Here is a 26,913-nt window from a genome sequence, read left to right as displayed (position 1 = left end):
AAAGAAGTACTTGGGGTTTTACTTTCTGACAGAATGTAATGAAGAATCATTACCTGTTTTCACAGTCTTGTTTTGTATGTTCTCTCAACGTGAAAATGAAGGTGAACTAAAACTGCAGATAAATAGATGCATCAGAGAAGGCATGAGATTCTCGGACTCACTGGCAATTAAGAATAATAATTCCCATGAGCTCTAGCCTCAAGCAGAGTATCCCCAGTGTATGAATCATATGGACAATGCATGAATTAAACAAGTGGATGAGTTGAGTGTTAGAAATGTTTGGTTCCCCTCATCTCCACCCTACCATTATCCTAGTTCATGCATCCTCTTAAGGTACTTTTACATATAATTGCTCAGCAATTTAAATGGAACCTATTTCAGGGCTGATTATTATATACTTATCCTGAGATTACAATGGATTCAATAAACAAACAAAAGAAGTAGATGAATCTATAACTCTGTGAACAAATACTTCAACCATTTGACTTGTTTGGGCTTGGGATGCCTGCATGTATCCCCCCTAAAAGTAAACAAATTTTCATTGAAATCAGATGATCACAACTAATTTGGAAAGTAATAGTTATTAAAATGGTTCTTGGGCATTTTGGTCTTTGGGGAATTCCTGTTGGCATCTAAATGAGAGATGCATACTTTATAAGATTCCTACATTCTTTTAGTGCTCTGGAATATCATTCATGTGGTTTGACTGACTTTCAGGCTTAAGTGCAGATGAGGAGGATTTTTATTTGTGTAATTGTAACAAATATGTTTTTCTATCAGTTTATGTTATGATGCAGCTATAAAACATTTGGAAGACCATACTTGTCTGAACACATACTGTCAGTATGATACAGATACTAATCTTGAGAGCATTGTGCTTGAGGCTGTAGCTTGTAGGTACTGTTCATTTTAATAGATATTTTGTTTGCAAAGCTTGTGATTTCTTTGAAACTTCAGTTTAGTTGTCATTAATTCTGACCTTGGGTTGGGTGAAAGAGATCTCATTATTTAACTTATTCTGAGATACCTGAACTCATGCCTTTATACATACAGCCTATATGGCTGTTTCTAATACCTTGTTCTTCTGCATCTCTACTGCTTATGTATAAGTGAATTAACAATGTTTGTAAATAGAAACACTAGAGACCCCAAAGACAGAATTATGTATATTCTTTTTTCTTTCAAATAAGAAAGTTTTCATGCGAGGAAAGAGTTATGAAAATTTTAATTTCCTCTGATTTAGATCATATTTTCTGTAAAAGTTTATTCATCTTTTGGGGGGAGGGGGGGAAGATCTATTTCTCTTAAATAAATACTAACTTACGTTATTCCTCTAAGACAGAGAAGACTTTGGAACTATACAGTAAGTCTCACTTTCAAAAATGTCTAAATGCTATTTAGGTCTTTTTGAGGTTGAAGTTTTGACATCAAATAATTTCAGAACATGCAAGCATGTCACACATTACCTTTACAGAGAAAAAGCTCCTCTCTAAACCTATGCCACAGAAACACTTCCAGATTTTAAAAGAACACAAGTCTCTATGAGCAGTAGAGAGGGCAAAGGAGATCAGGAAAGAGCATGCTTTGGGTCAGTAGTCACAGAAACCATGGAGAGGCTGTATGGATAGAAAAAAGGAGACTTTTAAATGTTTTCCTAATCAAAGATAAATTCAGCATGGGTCATCATTTGAACAACTAAGGTATGTAGATACTAAAAGGAAAATGTTTGAACTAGGAAAATATAGACTGTCTGACCTCAGTGTTCTACCTTTTTGCATTTTTCACCAGTCTTGTTTCTTTTATTATATTATAGCCCTTGTTTTGCAAGTGCTGCCTACATCCAAAAACTGTATGACCTTTACTGCTGAATGCCCAATTTACACAGGCTATATTGAGAACACATTTGTGCATACACAGTACAAGACACTGAAGTTGTTAAATGGCCCAATTTACGAGAGCTTCTGTCTAGTAAGTGCTCAGAAGAAGCGAGTAAAATGTATTTTTTCCTCTTAATACATGACTATTATTATATTATACTATTATTCTGGGGAGAAAAAAAATGAAATATAATGGCTTCTTCATGCAAACAGTCCAGGAGGGCTTGCCATAACCTCTCTGAACAGGCCTTACCGTATAATACTACGAGAAAATCTTGCTTTTTAGAAGCTACTACTAGCAGTCAACTCTGACATTATTTAGAACTTTTCAGTCACCCTTAAGGAATCTTTTAAATCTGTATTATTATGGTGGGTTGACCCTGGCTAGATGCCAGGTGCCCACCAAAGCCGCTCTATCACTCCCCTTCCTCAGCTGGGCAGGGGAGAGAAAATACAATGAAAGGCTCATGGGTCGAGATAAGGACAAGGAGAGATCACTCACCAGTTACCATCACGGACAAAACAGACTCGACTTGGGGAAATTAGTTTAATTTATTAACAATCAAAATCAGAGTAGGGTAATGAGAAATAAAACCAAATCTTAAAAACATCTTCCCCCCACCCCTCCCTTCTTCCTGGGCTCAACATCACTCCCAATTTGCTCTACCTCCACCCCCCTGAGCAGCACAGGAGGATGGGGAATGGGGATTGTGGTCGGTTCATCACATGTTTCTGCCGCTCCTTCCTCCTCACACTTCTCCCCTGCTCCAGCGTGGGGTGCCTCCCACGAGAGACAGTTCTCCACGAACTTCTCCAACATGCATCCTTCCCACAGGCTATATAGTTCTTCATGAACTGCTCCAGCATGGGTCCTTTCCACAGGGTGCAGTCCTTCAGGAACAGACTGCACCAGCGTGGGTCCCCCACAGGGTCACAAGTCCTGCCAGCAAACCTGCTCCAGCGTGGGATCCTCTCTCTCCTTGGGGCCACAGGTCCTGGCAGGAGCCTGCTCCAGTGTGAGCTTCTCACAGGGTCACAGCCTCCTTCAGGCATCCACCTGCTCTGGCATGGGGTCCTCCACAGGCTGCAGGTGGATATCTGCTCCACCGCTAACCTCCATAGGCTGTAGGACAGCCTGCCTCACCATGGTCTTCACCAGGGGCTGCAGGGGAATCTCTGCTCCGACGCCTGGAGTACCTCCTCCCCTTCCTTCTTCACTGACCTTGGTGTCTGCAGAGCTGTTTCTCTCACATATTCTCACTCCTTTCTTCTCTGGCTGCTGTTGCACAGTTGGGTGGCTTTTTTCCCCCTTCTTAAATATATCACAGAGGCGCTACCACTGTCACTGATTGGCTTGGCCTTGGCCAGCGGCGGGTCCGTCTTGGAGCCAGCCAGCCCCCTATTGGACATAGGGGAAGCTTCTAGGAGCTTCTCACAGAAGCCACCCCTGTAGCCCCCCCACTACCAAAACCTTGCCATGCAAACCCAATACAATTTTTTTTTGCTGATTATAATTTCTGATGCATTTATTTAATGCTTAAGAATTATTGTAGCCATCTGGTCTGAGCAGCAACCAATTTATGATGGCTATATCTTACCAGTCAAAGCATTACTCCCACAAAGCATCTCATATCTGTGTGTAATGAGAATGAACTTTCAGTGAAAGAAACTATAATATATATCTTCTCTTTTCCTTCCTTACTTAACTAGAAATGAGAACAGTTGGAAAACAAACTGAATTCTGATTCATCAGAATTTTAAACTTGCAGCTGAATTGTTTGTAGGCAGAAAATAAGACATGTTACTTGTTGCAGATCAACTGCAAATTAGCAAATGTACAGTTGTCATAAGTTTCCTAAATGTGATAGAGCTGCATTATATTGGAGTTGAATAACAACAATATTAATGTAGTAATCATTTATGCAACTGAGACCCATGAAAAAAAATGAATCTTTTAGTTCACTAATTATACAATAACAAATAATTCCAGGTATTTTTTTGTGCCGCATGTCTTTGTTATCTATGTAGACATCAGAGAATAAGAAGAATGTAATACCTATGCTGGTAACGATTCATTTGATGGATAAATGTTGTGGAATATCAGCTGTTGAACTACTCAACCTTACTTTATCATATCTTTTTTGAGTGTTTGTTTGTCTGGGTTTCAAATTCTCCTGAAAGCAGTTTCATGGGTTTGGGTCTGGTTATGACAGCAGTGCTGAGACAGATGAAAGCAGGTGACAGCTCCCCATTACTTTTTTGTTTGCTTGCTTTTTTTGTGGTTAGGTTGTAATTTTATACTTTTGCTGAATTCATATTCTTTCAGGCCTGTGCATTTCCATAATAGCAAAAGAAATTAAAATGTCTGGACTAAGACTGGGTTTTGGATTAGCCTCTTTCGTCTGGAGACTCAATTGCAAATGAAACTACATGTGGGCTTATTGTTGTCCACTTGAAGTGTATGTTTTTCAAGTTAGAACTGTAATTAGCCAATTCAGCAAATTCAGTGCAGCTGATGTTCAAGATGGGATAAGGTGTGGACTAAAAGCCCTCAGGTAATCTTCTCTGTTCTTGATCTTTTCTTGCATGTGAAATTTGTCAGGTTAAATTTGGGCTGGCAAACCTCAAGACAGCAAAGGAAGCCAAGCTCTGTAATGCTACCAAGGAGTAAAGTACCAGCAGAAAAGTACATCACAGTAGGGCTCAGTGAACTTCCTGATACAGAACTTGGATTTACTGTAACTTTTATGGCCTTACAATATATTGAAATTCAGTCTCTAGTGAATATGCAGGAAGGCAAACTTAAATCATCATAACTTCCTTTCATTCCAGATGGTTTCTATAGGCTTCTGAGATTTACCTTCAACATAGAGTGTATTTGTAGTTTTAAAATTTATCATAACTATTCCTTTTGCTACTAGCTTTGGAAAAGCACTGTAATTTCTTTAATGTAATGGAAATGTAGGGAAGTGTATTATATCAGTTCTATAAAATCTAAGCTCCTATCCAAAGTGCCATTAGTCTTACTAAAGAATAAAAAAAAAGGTAGGTCCAGAAAAAGTAGTGACCCTGGATATGGAAATCACTGGGTCTGATCTACACTGTCTCCCACACTGAGGAACAAAGTCTTGTGTAAACACGTGGCTGGTTTATGCTATCATTGTTGAAACTGGCACACTGGAGTCTAATTTCTAACTCTTTTCTCCCTCCTTTCCCACTTTTATTTCTGTTGTGAGAATTGGTATTTCAGAACCATTCACTGTGGAAATTGACCACTTTTGCTTTTCTAAAATACCCAGTACCAGATCAAATACCTCAAAATCTTGGGCTAAACTATTCTGCGTGAGATGAAACGAAATCCAAAATTGCTTTGACCTTTCTTTATATTGTCATGTTTCAATTAAACCTTTTAAAAACTGATACTGCTCTCTGTGAAGTACTACTCTTCGCAGAGAATAGTATGATGAAAGTATAAATTCTCTTGTGTTAGCTTGTAATATTTTGAGGGCACTTGCTTGTGATTGAAGCCCTACTGGCTACAATAAAGATTCTCCAGAAATTTTAACTAATCACAGAGTCTGCTTCTGGGTGTATATATAGTTTTAGTGGCCTTAAATTCATTTGACAGAGTCCAGATTAAATGCAAGTAAAAAAAAAAAAAAATATTGAGGCTATCGCTAATGATTTATTATTTTTCCTTAAATTTGTTGTTCACTTATTAATGACCATTTTTAAGATTTTAAAAAGCCCACAATTATTGGAACCAATACTCTAAAGCTTTTTACAAAAAAAGTGACAATAGTTACATTATAGCTTTCTGGTAGAAAGCCTTAAATTTTTTTTGTTCTGTGGGGTTTTCTTGTTTGTGTTCTGTTGTGGGTGTTGATTTTCTTTTTGACAGAGAGTACTCTTCTGAATGTGGAATTTGTTGATGAAAATTTCTGAGAAAGTAGGGCAAAATTGAACTATATAGAGATTTTTATATCCCTATTTCTGCATTATATTGTAAACTTGCAACATCTGCTATTTTAAAAATCAACATTAAGCAGTATCTAGAAATACCTAGGATTGGAATTTAGGAACTTCTGGAAAGGCAAATGTGATGCTATTTTTTCTGACACGTAGTAAACTTCAGTAGTAGTTTCTGTTTTTTCTCTCCATTTGCAAACAAATGCACACAATGTGAAATGCACTCTGGCTTCAGTATTATCAAGTAGATTGCTACTAAATCATGCGTTTCATGACATGTCCTTGTAAGTGTAGAGCTCCTCGGTTACAGTTTAATAGTGCAACCAAATGAGCTGCAAGTCACAATGGAATTTTTTCTCTGCCTACTCTTGAGATCAGAATCTTAGGGTAGAGACACTCTCAGTACATGCGATAAGCGGAGAGAATGAGGGGAGACGGATCACTACATTACTTCCTTCATGTTATTTTTGGATATGACTAGCATTCCTCCCCTTACACACACCCTCTTTTATCCCCAGCCCCCATCTTTTACATGCTTTACAAGCTCATACAAACACTCTCACGTACTCTGAAGCAAAAGCAAGAGCAACAGTTGGACTGAAGCCAGAGGACTTAAACTCCGCTTCCTCATTGCCAGCAGGCTTTGTTCTTTGGAATCAGTCAGAACTAGGGAGAACGTCTTCATTGCCGATCGTGAGTGGTTGGAATTTGGCAACTCGGCTGGCTATTAATTTTTTCTGTGCTTTTCTGCGAACTAGGCTGAATTTAGAGCAGCACAGCTGAGAGCTGGGGATAGTCAAGAGATAAAGGATCGAGAGACCATCAGCTATCTGCTTCTTTGTAGGGGGGTGGGGGTCCATCTGTTCTGCAACGGTAAGTGCCAGCATTAAATGTGTATAAAGATATAAGAAACAGTAAGGTGCTTTAGCTGTTTTACTACAATAGAGGAGGGGAAAAATGTATGTGAGTGAATCATACAGTGTGTGCTCAGTTATAGTGATCTCAGAACGGTGCCTAGCAGTAAAATGTTCCTCATTTTCTCCCTTTCCAAAAAGCGCTATATATTTTAGCAAAATTCGTAGCTTTCCAAATGGCTTCATTGTCGGGTTTTCTGCAAATCTGTTTTGTTTTGAACTGTGTGTCATATAGAGTAACTTTAACTAGCAGAGTAATCCATTTATTTAAAGTGCAAGAGCTGAACCTGGGAAGTAAAGGTCTTCAATCACAGATATGAATAGAACTAAGTTCAGGAGGATGGGGGAGTAAAAAGGAGTGAGATGCTTCCTAAGACTGTTTAGGTTATAGGAACCCAAAATAAACTTGTTTTAAATGATTGGCATTCATTCAGAGCACACACACACCCTCCTCCCCTCACTGGCATTAGGAGCCAAGTGAATCTGTTTTTAAAAACAAAAAGCTTTGGGGGTCTACTGTTCTAGGGCATGCAAGTGAAAGCTAATGTACAGTGGAAAAGAGTGTATGCTTGGATAAATGACTCTGAGAGAGGACAGGAATTGCAAAAAGAAACTTGGTTTTCTTCCAATAAGCAAAATTATTTAGCTGTTCTTGCTTTATAAAAGCATTAACACTGCTGCCTTTTAAGTTTACTAGCACAATAGATTGCTTTGTTACAAGGACCTTTTTTTTTTTTTTTTTTTGCATCTCCCTGTCTTGTCTTTAGGAAAAGTTTTATAATGATCAGCACAGCAGCAGGTTAATCCAAATGCCTTGCTTTCAGAAATGCCATCTAGCTGTCAAAGGAAATTCACTGTGGGGACCCATTTGTTTTAAAGTTACTGATAAGCCCCGCTATCAGCATGCTATTATGTCTTGCTACGTGGGTTATCTTAATAAAGTGGTAAATAAGAAACCCTTGAAATCCAAAAGTTCAACATTGTAATGCATTTGACGAAGGGGGAAAGACCAGATGATTGAATGTACTTACGTACTTTAAAAAAAAAACAACAAACAACAAAAAAAACATTACTGGGACAATAGACCTGAAAAGAGGAAAACTTTCCTTTCCCTTCCCTTTACTCTGGCTCCATCAGCTACTTCAAGTAGTTATGTCAACATTTTGTGTTGACAAGGTGAGTGGTCCTTTCCCCCTACCCCCTTATCAACTGCTGGTTATCAGGGATTTGTGAAGGTGAATCTAGTCACATGAAAAATATACTGAATGAGCAAATGGGTGATTGTGCAAAGTATAGCAGTCACAGGCAATTAACTGTTTGTTAGAGGTCTCTAAGTTTGTTTTTTCTACTTCAGAAGCTCGTAACCAAAGCTCTCCCATTCTGACTTTCACCCTTCATTTGGAAGAATACTGTGCTTGGTGTGGTAACTGGTAAAAACAATCCACTAAATTCTGTTGCTATGGAAAGACTGCAAAACAGTGCTCTGCTAGCAGGATAGTGTGCAATATGTTACAATGTTGGGGATGTTTAGTACACATTTTGTTTGCCATGTACTAAGGCACTTCTTTCTATAGCAGTTACTAGCTCTATTTATGGCAAGTTATTCACTGAGCTGGAATAGCACATTAGAACTAGCAAAGATTCTTTTTCAGAGCTAAAAATGGAATAGTGTTTTCCTGAGTTGGGCTCCCCCCTGCTGATGGCAGCATGTCAGGTTGCCTCAGCAGCTGCTTTCAGTTTCACAATTTACATGGGTGCTATAATGACATTTTTTCTCATTGATGTGGTGGAAAAATGTGACATCTTTATGCTGTTCTTCCTGCTTTGATATGTTAAAGAATATTTTCTACTGACTGTGAGGTTTGGCAATGAGTGTTGAGTTCAGAGATGGGCCTGTACCAAAGCCCCTGGATTCCAACATCCATGAAGTATGAGAAGGTTAATAACTGGATCCAAACGTCTTGGCTCTGGCCTGTTCCTGTTTTAAATGTGCATCACTTTGGCCACATGTTTAAATTGTTTTTTGAGGTGATTAAGACTGAAAGAAATCTTTCAGGCTGCAGACAGACTTTTAAAGAGGAAGTGGCATTTAAGAATCTTACAGTTAGTTAAGCAAAGCTTGCTCATTTGCTGCTTAAACTTGACTTTTAGGAGCCCCCAAGGAATTACATTCCCCTTCCTCTATTATAACTTTAGATGTAAGTAATATTTTGGAACTCCTCCTGAGACGTGCTGAGAAAGCTAAGGTGGTTTGTGCCTGTCATTCCTACTTGCTCAAGTGGAGCAGTGGAGAAAGCTAGTAGCATACATTGAGATAATGCAGGTACCCAAAAGGGTTTTTTTGATCCTAAGTGATCTGCCTATAAGCTTTTAGCAAAGTACCATATACATACTCATCTGTGCAAAAAATTGTGGTAGCCCATAGTAAAAAATACTGTGGTGCAGTGTAAGGGGATGCACAGGTTGTTACTGAAATCATGGTTATTCTGCTTTCTTAATTGATCAACTTTTCCAAGTCTGGCTAGCTTAATGGATTCAGTGGCTCTCTGTGAATACAATTACACATGCATCTGCCAGCTGCTTGTGGTATCTCTGCTTCAGCAGGAAAAGCTGTTCTTTGGCTGTGTTGGCTCACTGTGGTTTGTGGCACACAGCACTGATTTATTAGGCAGTAGTTGCATTTTTTTTCCTTTTTTCCTTGAATGATTGAACTGTGATGTCACTTTTTGTCTTGGCTTTAACCTTTTAAAGAACATTTTTTTTTGCTGCAGACTATTCTCTTAACACTAGGGAAGTGGGAAATGTCCCAATGTTCATTGCAGAGTAACTCTGTCTACCCCAGCACATTCCAGAGCCACCGAATCATTTGTGGTGAGAGTGATTCAGATCAGGTTAAGATGATTTAAAAGAGGGGTTATGGGCATACGGCAGTTGTGCATTTAAGAAAATACAGAGAGTTTTTTACTGCCTGATTGAGACCACATGGCTCCAACTTAGACTTTTTTTTTAACATGGAAATTGTTGGCTGGATGTACTCGAACGATTTTTTTTTTTTTAATTGCCTAGAGGCTAAGACTTGGGATCATAACATTTAATGGTAAGGTCAGGGTTAAAACAAATAGTTTTTAATGTTCGTTTGAATAAAAGCAGAAATGGCTTCTTTGAATATTTTGCATAGGATACAAATATGCCTCTCTTAAATGAGAGCAAATGTATCTCGGGAATTCTTTTGGACATTACAGGATAATTGGTGACCTGATTTGAGAGAGAAGGAGAAGGTTAGAGGTACGGGAAGATCTCCATCTTAAATCACAGCAAATATGTTCCATTCCAAATACATTATGGAAAGTACGAAAAGTAAAAAGGAAGGACAATGACCTTTTTGATTTGTACAGTTTAATTGCTTGCTCTCAAAGTTAGCATTTTGGGCTGCTCTTAAGAGGAGTGAAAAGTTTATATTATTAAACACTTTAATAAACTGTTGTAATTATCTAGAACAAAGTATATCCCTAATCTGAAGGATGAGATTGTAATAATCTATATGGTAGGCACTTTGTACTATTATATTCCTTTTATGCGTATTGTTTATTCTGAAATAGATACTCTTAATCAAATCTTGTTCTTCCCTCAGTACTCTCGTAGTTCGTTCTTTTCAACTATATCCTTTTTCCCATAAACTGATGCATAGCACTTGATACAAGACTTTCATCCAAATCTCCTTCAAATGTGAGTATTAGGTGGTGAATGTTTTTTATACAGATACTTTCTAAATGGGAAAACAAGTCCACAGAGTTTTAAATTTAGAAAGCAGATCAAAAGTTATAACATTGAAACCCACTGTTTATTCTTACCTCTGGTTGGAAGATGAAGTAAAGATGAAGAAGAATTCCTACACTAGTTCTGCATACATGGTGATTTATCCAGAAATAATATATAAGTATTATTCTACAGCAGCAACTCCAATAAACAACAATTATACATGTTTTGCTGTCTTTAAGTATTGGGGTAGTAAATTTAGCTGGTGGAAACTGAAAAAAAAAAAAAAGAGAGAGAATGATCAGTCATATAGCTGTGTACATCCTTTTGAACTAGTTTCCTGCTTAAAGTTACTTCTCTCTCTAATTTCCAGGACACACGTGAACTTTGTTCTTAACTTAAAAAAAAAGGATAAAAACTAAAAAAAAAACCCAACCTTTAACCAGGGTTCACAAATCACTGTTAGTTAATTTCTGCCCCACATAAGCTACAATGTAAATGTTTAAAAGTTATTTGCAGTTTTCTGTAACTTTGAAGTGCGCTGTGCAGGTGGGAAAGCTATTAGTATTTCTGAATAACTGCTGTGAGAATTAATCAGAGGTAAAAATGTATACTACAATACCTTGACATTCCTGCCTCTGGTATGTTAAATGTGTTGTATCAATGTTCAGTTTTACTGTGTTAATGCATATGAAATATGTAGAACCACCCTGAATTGGTCTTATACTAGACAATCCTAATTGTAGTGTGGATGAAACAGTACAGTTTTTCTACCAAAAAAAAGAGGAAGCATGGCCTTTATGGTTTCCAGTCTTAAAAGATGCATCTTGTGCCTGAAGTCTTTGACAAATTCCAGAACCCCTCAGTGCTTTATGGATCGAGTGAAACAGAGGTGGTAAAAGTCTGCTGCGTAGTATAGGTGGAAATATCCCTGTGTCTTCATATAAAGACCAGAATATTCTGTTCTTTGAGACATCTCTAGGCCAGCTTTAATAGGGCTGCTGAGAGTATGCAGGTATTAATCTGTAACTAGATTAACATTTGTCATTCTTCCCAAACTTAATGACTACTCACATGGCTTTTCTGACTGTAATACTGGTGCAACCTGCATTGCACTCCTCATATGTAAAATAGATCCCCCCTCTTTAGTCAGTTTTTCAAACATCAGAGAGAGGCATGATGGAAAAGGGCTGGAAATAAAGATCAAGTAATTCCAGGACTTACATGGGCCACAGCAAGCATATATAAATTCTAGTTATTGCAAAAAGGAGTGGACCTTAAAGCAGTCTTGAGCGTTGACCCTCAACCTGTTGGATTCCTATGGAATTCTTGATTTTTCCAGTAAAACCTGCTTTTGGTACTGTTTCATATTTCAGTTTTCAAAATGGTTGTGAGAAACATACGTGGTATGCTTTGAGGCATGGCTGGCTAGGCCAGTGTAGAGAATCATAGAATTGTTTAGGTTGGAAAAGACCTTTAAGATCATCAAGTCCAACTGTTAACCTAGCACTGCCAAGTCCACCACTAAACCATGTCCCTAAGCATCGTATCTACATCGTATCTACGTGTCTTTTAAATACCTCCAGGGATGGTGACTCAACCTCTTCCCTAAGCAGCCTGTTCCAGTGCTTTACAACTCATTTGGTGAAGAAATTTTTCCTAATACCCAGTCTAAACCTCCCCTGGCGCAACTTGAGGCCATTTCCTTTTGTCCTATCACTTGTTACTTGGGAGAAGAGACCAACACCCACCTCTCTACAACCTCCTTTCAGGTAGTTGTAGAGAGTGGTAAGGTCTCCCCTGAGCCTTCTTTTCTCCAGACTAAACAATCCCAGTTCCCTCAGCTGCTCCTTGTGAGAGTTGTGCTCTAGATCCTTCACCAGCTTCATTGCTCTTCTCTGGACACGCTCCAGCACCTCAATGTCTTTCTTGTAGTAGGGGCCCAAAACTGAACAGGGTATTCAAGGTGCAGTATGTTGGTAGGTGGGAAGAATCTTGGAAGTGATGAATGTTTGGACCAAGCAGGCACTAGCCATAGCTATGCAGATAGTAACCAAAGCACAAAGCAAGGGTACATGCATGCTTTTGGATCATACCATATTAACAGCTGGCAACCATGGATATAAGCTTGTCTAATAAGGCTGAAACCAAAGTGTCAAGTGAGAGCCATGCTGTGTCTTGCAACTAGTGAGAGTGTGTAAAGGTACTTTAACCGGTATCTGAACAGATAGCATAAGTTAATCATTGTTAATTAGGCAAAGGTGATGCCTAGTCCTCAGGTCTGGCTTAGGTGGTGAATGTAATCCTACTCTAAAGAGAGTCCTCATGGATTTTGAAACGCGCAATAATGCAGGAGTTAACCCTAACGACAGGTATCTATTTCCATAAACCAAGTAAGTCGGTCAGATTTTGCCTACGGTATGTAATTTCTGTAAAGTGATGATGTGTATAAGGATGCTGAGGAAATGGTGGCATAAGTTTTCCTGCCTTGGAAGAACTGAGGCTCCAAAGACAGGCAATTTTCCTTCCCCACCCTTTCCTCTTACCTGCTGTTTCAACTAGACCCTTTCACACAGCACACTCTAAATCTGTCCTAGGACACCACAGATGTTATCTGGGAGTCCGAAGTCTTGAATCTTATTTTACTTCTTTTAATGGGTAGCTTTTTGCTATGTCTGTTACTGTACTTACCTCTGAGGTAGGATATAAGGAAATAGCATGCAAAAGAAAAGTACAGTTACTTGTAAAGATAACCGCTGTTTTATAGAGACCAAGCCTTTGATAATATTACATTATGAATCAGAACAGGTATAATCAGTATTGCTGATGTATTGTTTTGCTAGTTAATGTTGGAGATTAATTCAGAAAGCTTCCAGTTGCAGTCCAGACCAGTAGGCTTAAAAACTGTTTGACATGTTACAAATGTGGGTTTGCAAATTATGTGAAGTCCTCTGGCTCTTCTGGATATTAAACTATTATTGAAAGAAAGTTAATTTTTAGTTTCTTTGCTGTATTTCAATGATTATACTGGTGACCTCAGATCTGGCTTTAACAACTTCCTTTCCTGAATTTCTCTTTAAATAATTTTCTCAAAATTTTCCAGCTGTCCTTACATAAAGAAAGTGGTTAATGTCACTGGGTCTGAATTACAAATTAAAGAACGCATGCAAGATAGCAAGAATTAGCTCTATGGATGAAGGGGACTTCAGCATATTTGGCAAAGACTGCATCCATAAGTTAAGAACACAATTTGACAAAAAATTTAACCATTTAAAAATAGTGCAAATTAGCTGCATTATTTCTGGGACTTGATTATTTAACTCCTATTGGCTTCTAGGATATCAAGCAAACGTGAAAAAATAAAGAAAAAGTTCTAAATAAATAAAACTTAAGAAAACGCTATATAGAAAGATAAATATTAAAATTGAACTGGAATTACCAGAATTTCCGCTTTTGCTCCCTGTTTCAGGCATTACTAAAGGAAAACATACAAACCACAAAATTGTCAAGAACCCAAAATGGTAGAATAGTCTCTATTTGCAAAGCTCTGATTTTATTTATGAACAAGAAAATATTAGGAAATTGTTAATTAAAAAAGAAAACAAACAAACAAAACCCCAAAAACCAGAGCATGTGGATTTTTTTTCTGAGATTTTGTTTATATACATTGTTGGGTACCTCACACAAACCCCACATTTTATTTTCCTGATAGTCCTGAGGGCACTTGCATGAGGACTTTCTTTTAGGCTTAGGAGATGAAAATTGTGATGATCACTATCAGGAATTATTACATGGAGCTTTAAGCCATATGCCACCAACTTCAGCCAAACCATCTGATCTAACTATACGGTTGCTGCTTTTGTTATCTGTAAATGCATGAAACAGACTGAACTGTTGCAACTGTCTGTGAATACAGGTCATCCTAATCTTGAATGCTTCAGTGATGGCAGTTTTCTCCATTGGCATCCCAGCCATTCAAGACCTGCTGCTAATATGGAAAACCGTAGTCAGTGGAGTGCTGAGGTGCTTGTTCTTTACATCCTATGACACTCTTGTAGAATGATGCCAATCTCTGCAGGCTGAGCCTTGCTGAGGAAATTTGCCTGCTGTCATTTTAATGCAAGGCACTGACAAAACTGCTGACAGCTGTCTTCCTTTGTTCTCAGCTACTAAGTTGCTGACTTGACCTGCATGAATCAAGTACTTTATCTTCTGGTCAACAAAGTTTTATTTACTGACTCTAGCTTGGAAGTAATTGGGAAGTAAGAAAAAGGGAGATGATAGTATGAACTTTATCCATGTAAGAGTGAAACAGTTTTGTGTTGGTTTTGTGGGGTTTCATTTTGTATATAATCTGGTTTAGTTTAGCTAATGTTGCAGATGCAAATAAAAAGGTTTATCTATTCAGCTACAATAATGTAGATAACTGTCTTCTGTAGGCATCACTTAATTGTGCCTATAAAAAGCATGGTGATTGCAATATATGTCACAATAACTCCAGTGAGATGTCTGCCAGTTTTGAAGGTAGATCTGCAAGTTCCACAGTTGCCACTTCTGGGTTTTCAGTATGAATTAGCCTACACACCCTGGGTGGAGGCTTCTTTTTACTTATTGTTGATTTGCAAGTTACTAAGGTTTCATGATTGAATGTTCTTGGGTTTTTTTCTGTGAACTAGAGTGATTGGTCTAAAATGCTTCTCAGCTTCTTCCCCTTTTTAAGTATTATGGTTTTGAGAAGAAGTATTACTGCTTCATCTGAAATGTGTGTTGCCAGCCATGAACTTGCCACTAACTGACCACAATCATATTAAATGCAATTTACCTTATGTATAGAATTTAAAGCATGTAAATGCAATTTTATCCTTATAACTTTCCATCTTTTTCTTTACTTTTAACTCTTTAAAGTCCTCGCCTCAAAGTTCAAAACGTTATTCCACTGGACAATTATGCCTGGCAGTTCTGTAAGAGCTTCCCGTAGGCAAAATAATGACAGCATGCTAGTTCAAAATCCGTTTCTGGTCAAAGGAGTGTACAGTTATAATGGATAGCTAAGAGCGGCATTGCAGTTATAGACGATATGCATTCCATTTCAGCTAGACAAGTAATTGTGTTAATCCTACAAGCCTCAACAGTTCTTTGGGTCTGAAGAATGTTCAGCATTTTACATCTGATTATTAAATACTTAATTTTTTTAACCTGCTGTAACTGTTTTCCCTGCTTTTAATTTTCTTTCTTTTCTTCCCTTCTGTGATGATGTTAATTTCCTATCAAATACCAGAAGTGGTAACTTGATGTAAGCCTAGGCCTGCATAAGCCAAGTGATGGTATCTGCAATTTAAGTGAATGTAGTTACAGTTATTTAGTGCGTGCACTGGAAACTTGGGTGCATAACTGCCCTCAGAGTTAATGGAAGGTGGCCACATAAAATCCTTCTGCAACAGGAGGCAAATAGACCCCTAAGAATGAAACTCCAGTACTTCATTGCCATGCAGTGCTGTATAATAACTTACATCAGTCTCTTCATTCCTATCTGCTAGCTTTTTAAGAGATTGAATAATAATTTTATGGCTGACAGTACATCTGGTAATGCAAGGTCAGTATCTGCTCTTATTCTAAAGACCTGGTCAGCGCATGGAAGGTGGTCTTAGAGTTAAGCCAGTGGAAGCTGAGTTCTGACCTGGCTCTTACCTTTCTTGGGTGACAGTAGACAAAGTGCTTAATCTTGGTTTCTCAATAATAAAACATACCTAATTGTCTCATGTTCAATTACTGTTTCAGTGCTAAAGTCCTATTCATTGAGCTTTTCTTTAGAGAAACATTTTTATTCAGCTACCTCAGACACGAGAACATTCATTGCGCAATTGCCAACGTTCACTGTAGATGGGAACTGTTGTTCTGAACCATTAGATCCTGTCTAGGCTGTTGTTACCAGGTGGTCCAATGCTTATATTCAGTAAGATGTGTCGTGTGCTAGACAGTCTGGAAAATTATGGTGAATGTTCTTACTGAAAATACACATGAGGGTATGCCTTACCTAACAGAATGGGGAAAATGGATGCGGGGAGGGAATGGTGGGATAAAATGAGGGAGGCATAGCATGCTGCCCTAGTTAGCTCTTCCAGCACACTCTGAGGCTGAGAACAGTCTGTATGAAACCAGTAACGTTATCTCTAATACCATATGTGTGTTTTTTCTGAAGCACCTAACTGTAACTCTGTTCTCATATGCTTCCCCCACTACCAACTCTCATACAGGGCTGGTTGCATTTGAATGCTACTTTTTAAAATATAACTTTCTGTAACTCTTTCTGTAACTCTCTCTTTCTGTAACTTAGTTTAAACAAATACTTGAGGATGCTCAATAAAAAATAAAATAGGCAGAGTTTCCTGGATTATCTTTGGAATGCATTTTGGAGAGAAAATTTGTACATATGTATTTCCATGGGTTCCTTTAGCCACGGAGTGAAAAATACGGAGCAGCATCTCTACTTTGGAAATTTAATATTCTGATATTTTGGGAAGAGATTATAATCTTTGCATAAGACAAAACAGCAGATAAATAAATTTCTGCTGGCACAACTACAGACACAAGCAGAAGGGGTCTGCTTGACTTACTGACAAATGAATTAGTGAAAAAATCTAAAATGCAGATAATGTCTACCACACTTTGACTTCAGGGTAGGATGTTCGAGGCCCAAGAAGGAAGTTGTACAAAACCAGTCAATTTAATTACCTGTCAGAAGGAAAGAAATTATTGCTCAGTGTCTGTGATTTCATGCCCTAAAACTATAGGGGCTTCTGTGTGTAGCTAGTTAAATGCAAAAAGTGTGTTTCAGGTGCTGGGTTTTTTTCTTGTGTTCAGTGCTGAATTCTGTATAGAATGTTTTACAGTTCTGTGATAATCCTCTGAGACTATAAAACTCTAGAAGTGTGGAAAATGAAGGGTTATATCTGGTAATTATTTCAACCTGGATTACATTAAAAAATTAATGAAAACATCTACAATAATATTAGGGACAGACCTGCAGAGTCAGCTATTGTCAAGCTTTTTATGACTGCAGTTCCTCATTCTTCACATTTATAAACTGTTCCGTCTTTGTGCTTTTATACATGGAAGCAGCTTCCATGTTTATTGGCATTGGATGCAAGCTATTGCCTATATTGCAGTGAAGATCAAAATGTATAAGATATTTCAAAAGAAAAAAAAAAGCTTCCAGGGAAATATGAAACCTAAAAAGAGAAAATGAGAAAGTTACGTGGAATGTTATGGAATGAAATGAATGTACATTAGCTGTACGTACTCTGTCTGTTTTAATTTGAACTTGTACTTTGCTTCACTCTTCCTCTTGCTTACTGCTCATAGCACCTACCGATTTTAGCGTAAAGTCTTCTGAAATACAGGTACAGCTATCACAAAACTACTATATGAATATTCTTTTTCTGTATCTACTGTCCTGCCTCTTGGCTTTTGTTTTGTTTTTACTAGCCCATTATGGAGATTTGCATCTGTAGATACGTCAGAAGGCCAAAGAATTTTCCTTTTTAATGCATTTTAAATAACTTTGCCAATTGCAGACCAGATTATGACCCATTAATATTCACAGGTTTTGGTTTGTGATTTTTTTTTCTTTTTTTTTTTTTAAACTCTGAAACCCAGAGAGGTTACAGATGGTTTTAGTACTGTATTTATGAAACAAACAACCATTTTCCAAACCTAAGTGGTGTAATTTGGGGGCTAAGAACAAGTGGGAATTTGTAACTATTCAATTATTTTGCTGTATCTTGTATTTAATGATATTGAAAAAAATATATATATTATGTATATAAATATATATACATATATAGATAACTGTTGGGTTATTGCAGCTTGTTGCTATTTCCAATCCAATCTCTCTTTTTCCCCCTGATATTTGCAGGCTTTTATAATTAAATTGTGGAGTCTTATATCTGAGGAAAATAATTTTAAGTGAAAGGAAGAGATTTTTCAGTCTTTAGGAGATATAACTCAGATGTATGGCTAAGTTGTAAGAGGCGGTAGTACCCATATATGTGCCAGGAAGTCAAGCTTAGTTAAATAGATTATATAAAATATCCTTCGATTGACTTGAAGATGTCAGGTACAAAATAATGCTCCAGAAAATAGTAAAGTGTGAAGAAACTGTCCAAGAAGAGATGAAGTAGGGAAATTGTTACATTAAATGTTGTTAATCTCTTCTTCTGCAGTAAGATTTCTGAATTTTATGAAGAAAATGACTGCTATAAAGAATCTCATTAAATTAACCTGCAGTAATCTAATGAGTTCAACAGCCGTCAAAAATGTCTTACAGATAAAAGTATGGAAATCTTAGTATCTTAAATTGCATATAAATTATTCTTGGTTTTTTATTCATGATTTTTATTTACATATATGAACATGGACACATAATTTGTAAATTTATATGTGCCCAAATTCACTAGTTATAGAAGTTACTCAATGAAATGAGAAGGCAGTGTTATTTTTAAATAACTAGTATGTGTGGCAAATAATCAACATGCTTGTTGTAAAACGTGGTTTGCAGTTTGTGCTACATAATTGGTTGTTAAATTGCGCAGTATTTTCTCTCTTTCTTGAGCTGATGATTGCCCAATTTATTTATCCACATCTATTTGTCAGTTAAATTGCTGCTTCTGAAAGTGACATATTTATATCACGAGCCTGTGCCCAAATATGGAAAAGAAAGTTCTGTATAAGGTTTCTGAAACTGTGAAATCTATGGGTTACACCTACACCTGTTCAATGCTTTTGTCTTCAGAAAACATGCAGTTAGGATCAAGAGTAATAAGGTACTTTGTGTTTTGGTGATGGACAAAGATAAGGAAAAAAGATCGATCTTTTGGGGCAAAGGGCAAAGATAAATGAAAATAGGGTATGAGTTAGGATTTAAACTTTGGACTTCAGAAATGGAAAATCAGTTATTCAGCATACAGTTCAGCATTCTGTTATTTCATATATGAAGGTTGACTGTAACATAAGCAATATTTTTTTTTAAGAAATTTCTTTATATGCATAAGATATTTGTTCATTCTGGTTAGAGAAGAAAACATACAGATTCTTCCTTTAATATTGACTGCTTGTTTGGCCAGTTAAAGAAATATGATCTCCACACTGTTCTTACTGAATAAATACAGCTGCACAGATGTCTTTGTTCTGCATGATGAAACAGGATTACCTGAAATGTGGTATCTCATTTGGATACCATTGGATGCATTTGTGAAATATCATTTGCTCCAACACCACAGTACTGACAACAAGAGTCACTTACCGGGTTTCTTTGCTGTATGTCATAAATGTACCTATGAGGCTTTGAAGCCAGTTCAACAAGAAAATTGCTAGATGCTTTTCATTGTTCTTTTATTAAATATTTAGATATTTTCCTTATAATCAGAGTTCTAAAAAAATAATGAACATATCCAGTTTTAAAAAAAGTTACTCCTGGAAGAAGTGAGTAGCCAGCAGTGAACATTACCTTAACCTCCTACACAGCCTGTTATGTCAGAGATGTTTATTAATCACAAATAAATAGTTTTGGATTATGTATCCAAATAAGTCATACAGCAGGTATGTCTTTTCTCTGTGATATATTATCTCTGGTTTCTATAAAGAAAATATTAGCATTAAACTTCTTCATTATAGGCATGGAATGTAATTCAGTTTTATTCTTTAAATCTCACCATTTTTTCCTTTACATCCAGGTATTTCATTACTGCATCACATCATACATATCTTCTAGACTTTTATAAGAATGCAAGATTAACACAGAGATGAGCAATTTATAACAATGACATTTTACTAAATCAGGATGGTTTTGCTTTATTAACTCATTCTTCTCTATAATTTTCCATAGTACATAGTCAAATTATGATAAATGTAAAAAAAAATCTATTTCTGTATTTAATTTACTGTTTAGGCTTCTCCTACACCAAGGCCACATCTTTAAGATGCTAAAAAAAAACCAACACCACAGTATGAATCTAAACAGAACTATAAGCATTCCTTTAAAAAAAAATATATAAAAAATAACGATTTGTATTTTGGGACAAATTTTTCCTGAACCTTTATTCAATGGAGAATTACCAAGAGACGTAGTCATTATTGCAAATATCTTTACTCATTTAGCTCATATTATAATACGCACAATTGTTTTGACTAGGGTGCTCCATTAAAAATAGCTTGTAACAAAAAGCTGAGGTAAAGTAGAAGGACCGTAGGAAATAGGAGGTAGTTGCCTCAGTGGTAAATTTGTAGTAGGAGTAAATTTCAGTAAAAGTTCAGTAACTCCAGAAAAATACATTTTGTGGCAAAAATTCCCTAAAAATTTAGCAATAACAGAGTTGAAATCAGTGGCATGCATTATACCACTGCCAGAGAAATGCAAAATAAGCAAAGATAATTGTTGAGAAAAGGATTTAAAATTCTCTTAATCTAAAAAGTAAAAAAAGTGTTCTCTAAAAGTTTTGGTGTATGGCAAGCTAGAAAATTATAAATCTTTGGTTTGCTCAGTGTTCTGTTCAATTTTCATACTTTCTAGCATCCATTTTGTGTTCTTGACTATCTCTATCATTCAGGTAATTAAAAGCCTCCATCATAATTTTTTTTTAAAGCTGTAAAGTGAGGCCAACAATTGCAAAGACAGAGACAAGATAAAATCTTAAAAAAATTTTAAGAACTTTTAAGCTAATCCTGTGATTTTAAGACAGAACAATTAGTTTTTAATCAAGTCTGGCTATACTGTTTTTCTTTTGGCATTAGCTGTACACAGCTAGGTAAGGCTGTGGAACATTGCAGTACCCAGAGAGAATGATATAACCTACAGGCTGTAACTCTGAGTATCTTGTCTAGAGCTGTCAAAAGCTCAAGCTAACTTTCAGTTTATTTCCCCAGCCAAAATGCTGAAGCAGAGCAGAATCCTTGTCCCACAGGTAAAGTGAACAGAAAGAGACTTGGAAAACCTATACAAGAATGTAGGGAAGAAATTTTTCCTAATGATAGAAATAAGCTAAAAAAGTGATCTTTGGAGTTACTGCAGCCTGCAATCAGCAACAGAGACCATTGCTCTCTGTTTTTGGAAGCTTTGTAGCCCATGGCTCATCTGTTCACATCTGTTACCTTCTGTACCCGCTCCTCTTTGCATCCTTGCACAGAGCATGATGCAAAGCTTGAATTGAGAGGGAGCACAATCCACTTGTAGGAAATGGTGGGCTGAAATATTGATGAGTGTCTTGAAAATACAGCCATTTTGATATTCTTTTGCCTTTTTTTTACACTTTGAGAAGGCAGTTTTGGTCCCCAAATACTTAATCGTGCAATTTACTTAGCTGGATTTGAAGTCCTCATTGAAATTTCTGAGAGATTGGAGAACACTGTGCAACACCTGAAGAATCAGGTAAATTCTGAGTAAGACTATAATGTATACTTTTTATAATGTAACACACTTTTTATTATAAAATGGGCTTCTGTGGTTTTCATCATATAGACCCATTTTTTTAATTGCTTACCTGGAGGTTCAGGCAAAGCACCAGAATCTATCTTCAGATCTTAATTTTCTTTTAAGATTACGAAATACAAATATTTAAAGTATGTATGTTGTTATTGGTAACTCTTTTATGAATTGCCTATACAAATAATGAAACTGTATATAAAGCATAAAAATATTGCATTGCGAGTTGCACAAAAATTGAGCAGTGTGCAAAGAACATAAGCATCTGAATAATCTGATTACTGCAGTGTACTCAAAATATTATATGGCAAAGTTGATTTCCTTTAAAAATCAAGGTAAATTCTTTACGTAGTAGTGTTTTACAGTCTGGAAGTGTTGGACTGCTTAACTTGAATGGAGAAAAAACAAAATGGAAGTTACACACAGTATTGTGACGGAAACGCTGACTCTGCCAGTGCAGGAATGTCAAGAGTATTTAATTTTAACTTTTCTTGCTGGACATACTTAACAACACTAAGGATAAAATTACTTTTTAATTTACAACTTATCTCTCTGCACTTTTTGTAGTGGTCAGAGTTCCCTATTATAATTCTTCCCTAAGGCTATATCTTAAAGTTTCACTTCAGCTGCCATTTTAAATTAACTTTTAAGAGTGTGCAGAAAGGAAAACCTCTCTATTCCTCAGTGACTCTCAAAAAACAGAAGTTCCAGCAGGATTATGCATTAGAGAGAACCTTGAACTGTTTTTCTTAAGGCCCTGGTGCTTACTCAGTCAGTGTACTGTTCAACTCTGTTTATATTTTGTTCACAGTCATTAAAATCCCAGACACACGTGCATGTATGTATTTCCATGCATGGAGGGTTGTGAGGGCATAAAGAAAAGAAGAGTGAAAAAGAAAGACATATTGTGTGAATTGCTACTTGATGTCAGTGTGCATGAACTGCTGCTCACCTGGCATCTGATTATCCTTTTTTATTTGCTGTTCTAGTTTTGCCATCATACAATAATGTAGCCAGTGGAAAAGCAAAGTAGGCTTTGAATCGTGAAAAGCAAGTGTCTTAACCATTGTTCCCCTGCTATCAAAATACCTCTGGTTTGCTTCCTTGGAGTATTGACTTTCCAGTCTAGGGATTGTGTTTCAGTGTCTGCATTAAATACTTCATTGCTATTATTTTAACATACAGTAGATACAATGTAGGTGAAAACTACGCATAGTTGGAGAAAAGGCAAGGCAAAGAGTGGTGCAGTGGAAATGCAGGCAGGCAGAGAAATCGAGGAAAGAGAATGAAGAAGAAAGTAGGGAAGAACAGAGAAATTCAGTGTAATTTGAAATTTGACAAGATACTTAATGACTAATAAAATGAATTCCAGTTACATAAAATGTATATTCCTTTTATTTGATTTTTTGCCAGCCTTTATCTGACATCATTACAGTAGTTTCTGTTCTCTTTCAAGGGGACAGTTCTCCAAATTTGCATGAATGCTAGCATGGCCTCCAGGAGTGGACCTAGGATGCAAGCTTGAGTTCTTATTCTGCGGACTGATATGTACACACATATGCAAGACCTTTTGTTGGTCTCTCTGCCTGTTTTGTTTCTATCTGCAAACTATACAATATTGAGAACCTGCAATAAAGGGATAGGGAAATGAGTAGATCATTTTTGTACTTTCAGTATCCAAAACCTGTGAAATTGCTTTAAAAATACATCTATGTTCTCTATACAGGGAATTCTCTTTTTCGCAAAGCATCTGCAGTGCGTTTGTTCTTCTGTGTTACACTCTGTGTCTTTTGGCTTTGGTTTGGTTTGGGGTTTTTTGGCTCTTCAGAAGCATTATTGCCTTCTCACGGCTAGATTGTAATCCTCTTATCCCCAAGAGGATCAGTAGGCTGGCACAGACTGGACGCAAGTTAATGCTGCCCTACTTAGCATAAAGCTGGAATTTTCTTATAAGACTTTTTTTGTGGCTGTTTTTCTGTGTCTAGCCATGAGTCCTTCTGGTTTTTTTGGCTCAGTCTCCCTTTGACAGTGACTTGTTGCTTGCTGCTCCCTCTGTAGAAAGAGAGAATGCTTCAAAGATTCGTCTTTGAATCTTTTTCAGTCCTTAGGAGCAGAAAATCCTCTTACCATGACTATTCCAAGTGTAATGGCAGTAACGCTGATGGGGCCTGTAGAGCACAAAACTGCTATCTATAATAGGCATACTATATAAGAGATGGAAAATGAAAATTCAGTCTGTGTTTGTGCAAAAAATACTTCATTTAGTTTTATTAGTTGACCCTTTTTTCAATTCACAAACTCTCTTGAACTGAACTGTCGACTACCAAGTTGTTGCAGCATAAGTATTTCAATTGTGTATTTTCTAATTCACTTAATTTTGGTGTAATCTCCAAAACAAACACACATTAATTAATCTTTTCCCTCTATTGCCATGTAAATAAACAAGAAAAAAAATACAATTAGAAAAGGAAAGAGAATATAACTAAGTCTATTCCAGTATTTTTCATTTCAAATAACTCTGCTTTTGCCCATTGTGAAGGTGAATTCTTATTTCCACAATTAACAGTGCAGTCCAACACCAGGCCTGTTTCCCATTCATCAAACATCACCTTAATGATGGCTGAGGTAATTTTATATTGAGCTGCTTACTTATGAGCTTTTCTCTGTGGCAGACAACGTCTGATGTAGCAGGTCAGGACTTATTTTCAGTGATATGTCACTAATGTGATGCGATGAGTCTCAGTCCCAACCAGTGTTGAGGAATAGCTCCCACTACTTGAGGCTGACTGTGTCTATGCATGAATCAAGGGACAGTGTAGAACTTGTCCTCCTAAGAAAACAGTTTTCTTGATAAACGTCATCTGACAAAAAAAAAAAAAAAGGATTTTTTTATTTTTAAGTTCATATGTTTATCACAGTTTCTTAAACATTTTGTGAGCATGGAATTTGGGAGACAGTAGAAAGCCATAAATTTGCATGAAACTAAAACAGGATCTATCTGAGAAAATAATTAGGCTTCGAGAAGAGGTTTTCCTTTGCAGGATGTTTCTGGAAAGGAAAGAAAAATAGAACTAATGGTTAAGTAGAGCCTCATATTACAGGCTCTTGTCTGTGATTGTCTAGAAATTGAATTAACCTCTCTCTTGTGCATATCATTTAAAATGTAACTTAGGAAAGGCTGCACAGAGGTTAGGACTCTGAAGGTCTAATAAGTAGAAATAGTAGCAGAGGTCCTCACACTGGGAGAAGGGAGGACTTGTGACAAGAGAGGAAAGGAGGGGAAGAGGGGGAGAGAAATGTTAATTTTGGCAGTCAAGCTGACAGAATAGATTTGTCTCCAAGCCCAACAGTTATAAAAGTAGGCCAAAGGGGTCTGCTGAGTAAACAAATGGAAGTTTGTTAGTTCCTTCCAAAAATGATACTTTCTGTGTGCACTGTCTGGGCACAACAGAAGACAAAAAAGGAACTTGTTAGTCTTTTAATTACAGAAGACAATTACATATGGTTTTAATGCCACTATCAACATTTTTTTGCCTTCAGGAATAAAAGATATATTGTTCATAAGCACAGAGGGCTTTCCCACAGTTCTGGGTCTTATTAAGGGGAATTGTCTTATGTGTAAATCTGTTAGGTTTCTTAACTCTGCATTCTGAAATAAGGACGACATTTTAAGTTTTACAATCTGATATTTTCAGAAGAAAGTTTTGTAACATATTTTTTATTTCTGTTAATTACATGTGGTTTACTAATAAGAAAAAAGAGCAATAAAAGTGAGGCAGTTAATTTCTAAAGAATCCTCACTGATTGTTACTTTGCGGTATCTGTCATTCCGTAGTCTTGCATGCTTTACCTAAACATGTAGGGGGGGTCTGTAACTCCTTGGATTACTTTGTTTTTGGGGGGCAGGGGAAAGTCATCTGATAGGGAGGAAAAAAAAAGTTTAATTCCGAGGTATTACTGGAATGTAACTGCAAAAATTCTCTCATAAACATGTACAAACTAAAGGAAAAATATCAATTTTTTTGGTGGCAGGTTTTAAGTTTTTAAAATTATTTTTGAAAATATCATCATCTTTTAATCGGAATTGACTGTCCATAAATTTCTGTGGTTATATTTATTTATTTTTTTAAAAAATTCTTACTACAGTAAGAAACTAAAAGTGTATGGGGGGAAGAGAATGAAAGATCACTTTTGAAGCTTGCTGTCAAGAATTACTTATTTTGTCTTTATCCTCACCACAGAAAGATTTGAATTTCGGGGTGGCAGAGGAAGAAGAGGGAAAGGAGGGCAGAGAGAGAACAATGAAAAGCACAGATTAGGATTATGGGGTGAGAGGAAAGGAAGGAAGAGTGATAAAGATCAGAGTCAGTATGTAGGATTGGATCTCAGAAAGACTTGGCAAAATTTGTTTTCAGGACCTAATGAAAATTTGAGAATGGGAGGAAGGCTGTTCCTTAGTGATTTTCCTTTAGTGACTCGCCAATCTACCATCCCTCACAAAAATGCATAGCGGCCCCTGTAAATAAAGAATTATCCACTTCTCATACTTGCTGGTCTGCTTAGAGATACAGATAAATCAGGGAGTAGCCTATGGGAATAGGACTAGCTGATACGAGGGAATCAAACAGAAAAAAGATGGGAGCTGGTACCTTCATGGAAGCGATGTGGACTGAGGACATGGACTAGCTCTTTAGGCAGCCTGCTCTGGAAAATGCTTGATTGACCTGACATAAACAAAGTAGGCTGTGCTTTTACCTAGTAATAAGTCACCCCAGATAAGTGTTTGTTTTGCCTGTACCTAAACACAGCCGTTTTGTTGGTGCATACATTTTTGGTAGTGGAACAAGTATTATATATAAAAATCCAGGGCTAGAAAACCAGTTTATGTTCCTGATCTAAGGCAGGAGTAAACCTATTTAAA

At 36.9% G+C, this 26,913-nt stretch overlaps 1 protein-coding gene across 5 annotated transcripts in view; it reads left to right on the top strand.

Moving 5' to 3' along the window:
- PALLD (palladin, cytoskeletal associated protein) overlaps positions 1-26,913 on the top strand; it is a 218,242-nt gene that overhangs the window by 51,566 nt on the left and 139,763 nt on the right. The gene's annotated exons all lie outside the window — the stretch shown is intronic.

Source organism: Gavia stellata, chromosome 5 (genome assembly GCF_030936135.1).
Source record: "Gavia stellata isolate bGavSte3 chromosome 5, bGavSte3.hap2, whole genome shotgun sequence".
Classification (NCBI taxonomy): domain Eukaryota; kingdom Metazoa; phylum Chordata; class Aves; order Gaviiformes; family Gaviidae; genus Gavia; species Gavia stellata.
This window is presented reverse-complemented; position numbering and strand designations above follow the sequence as displayed.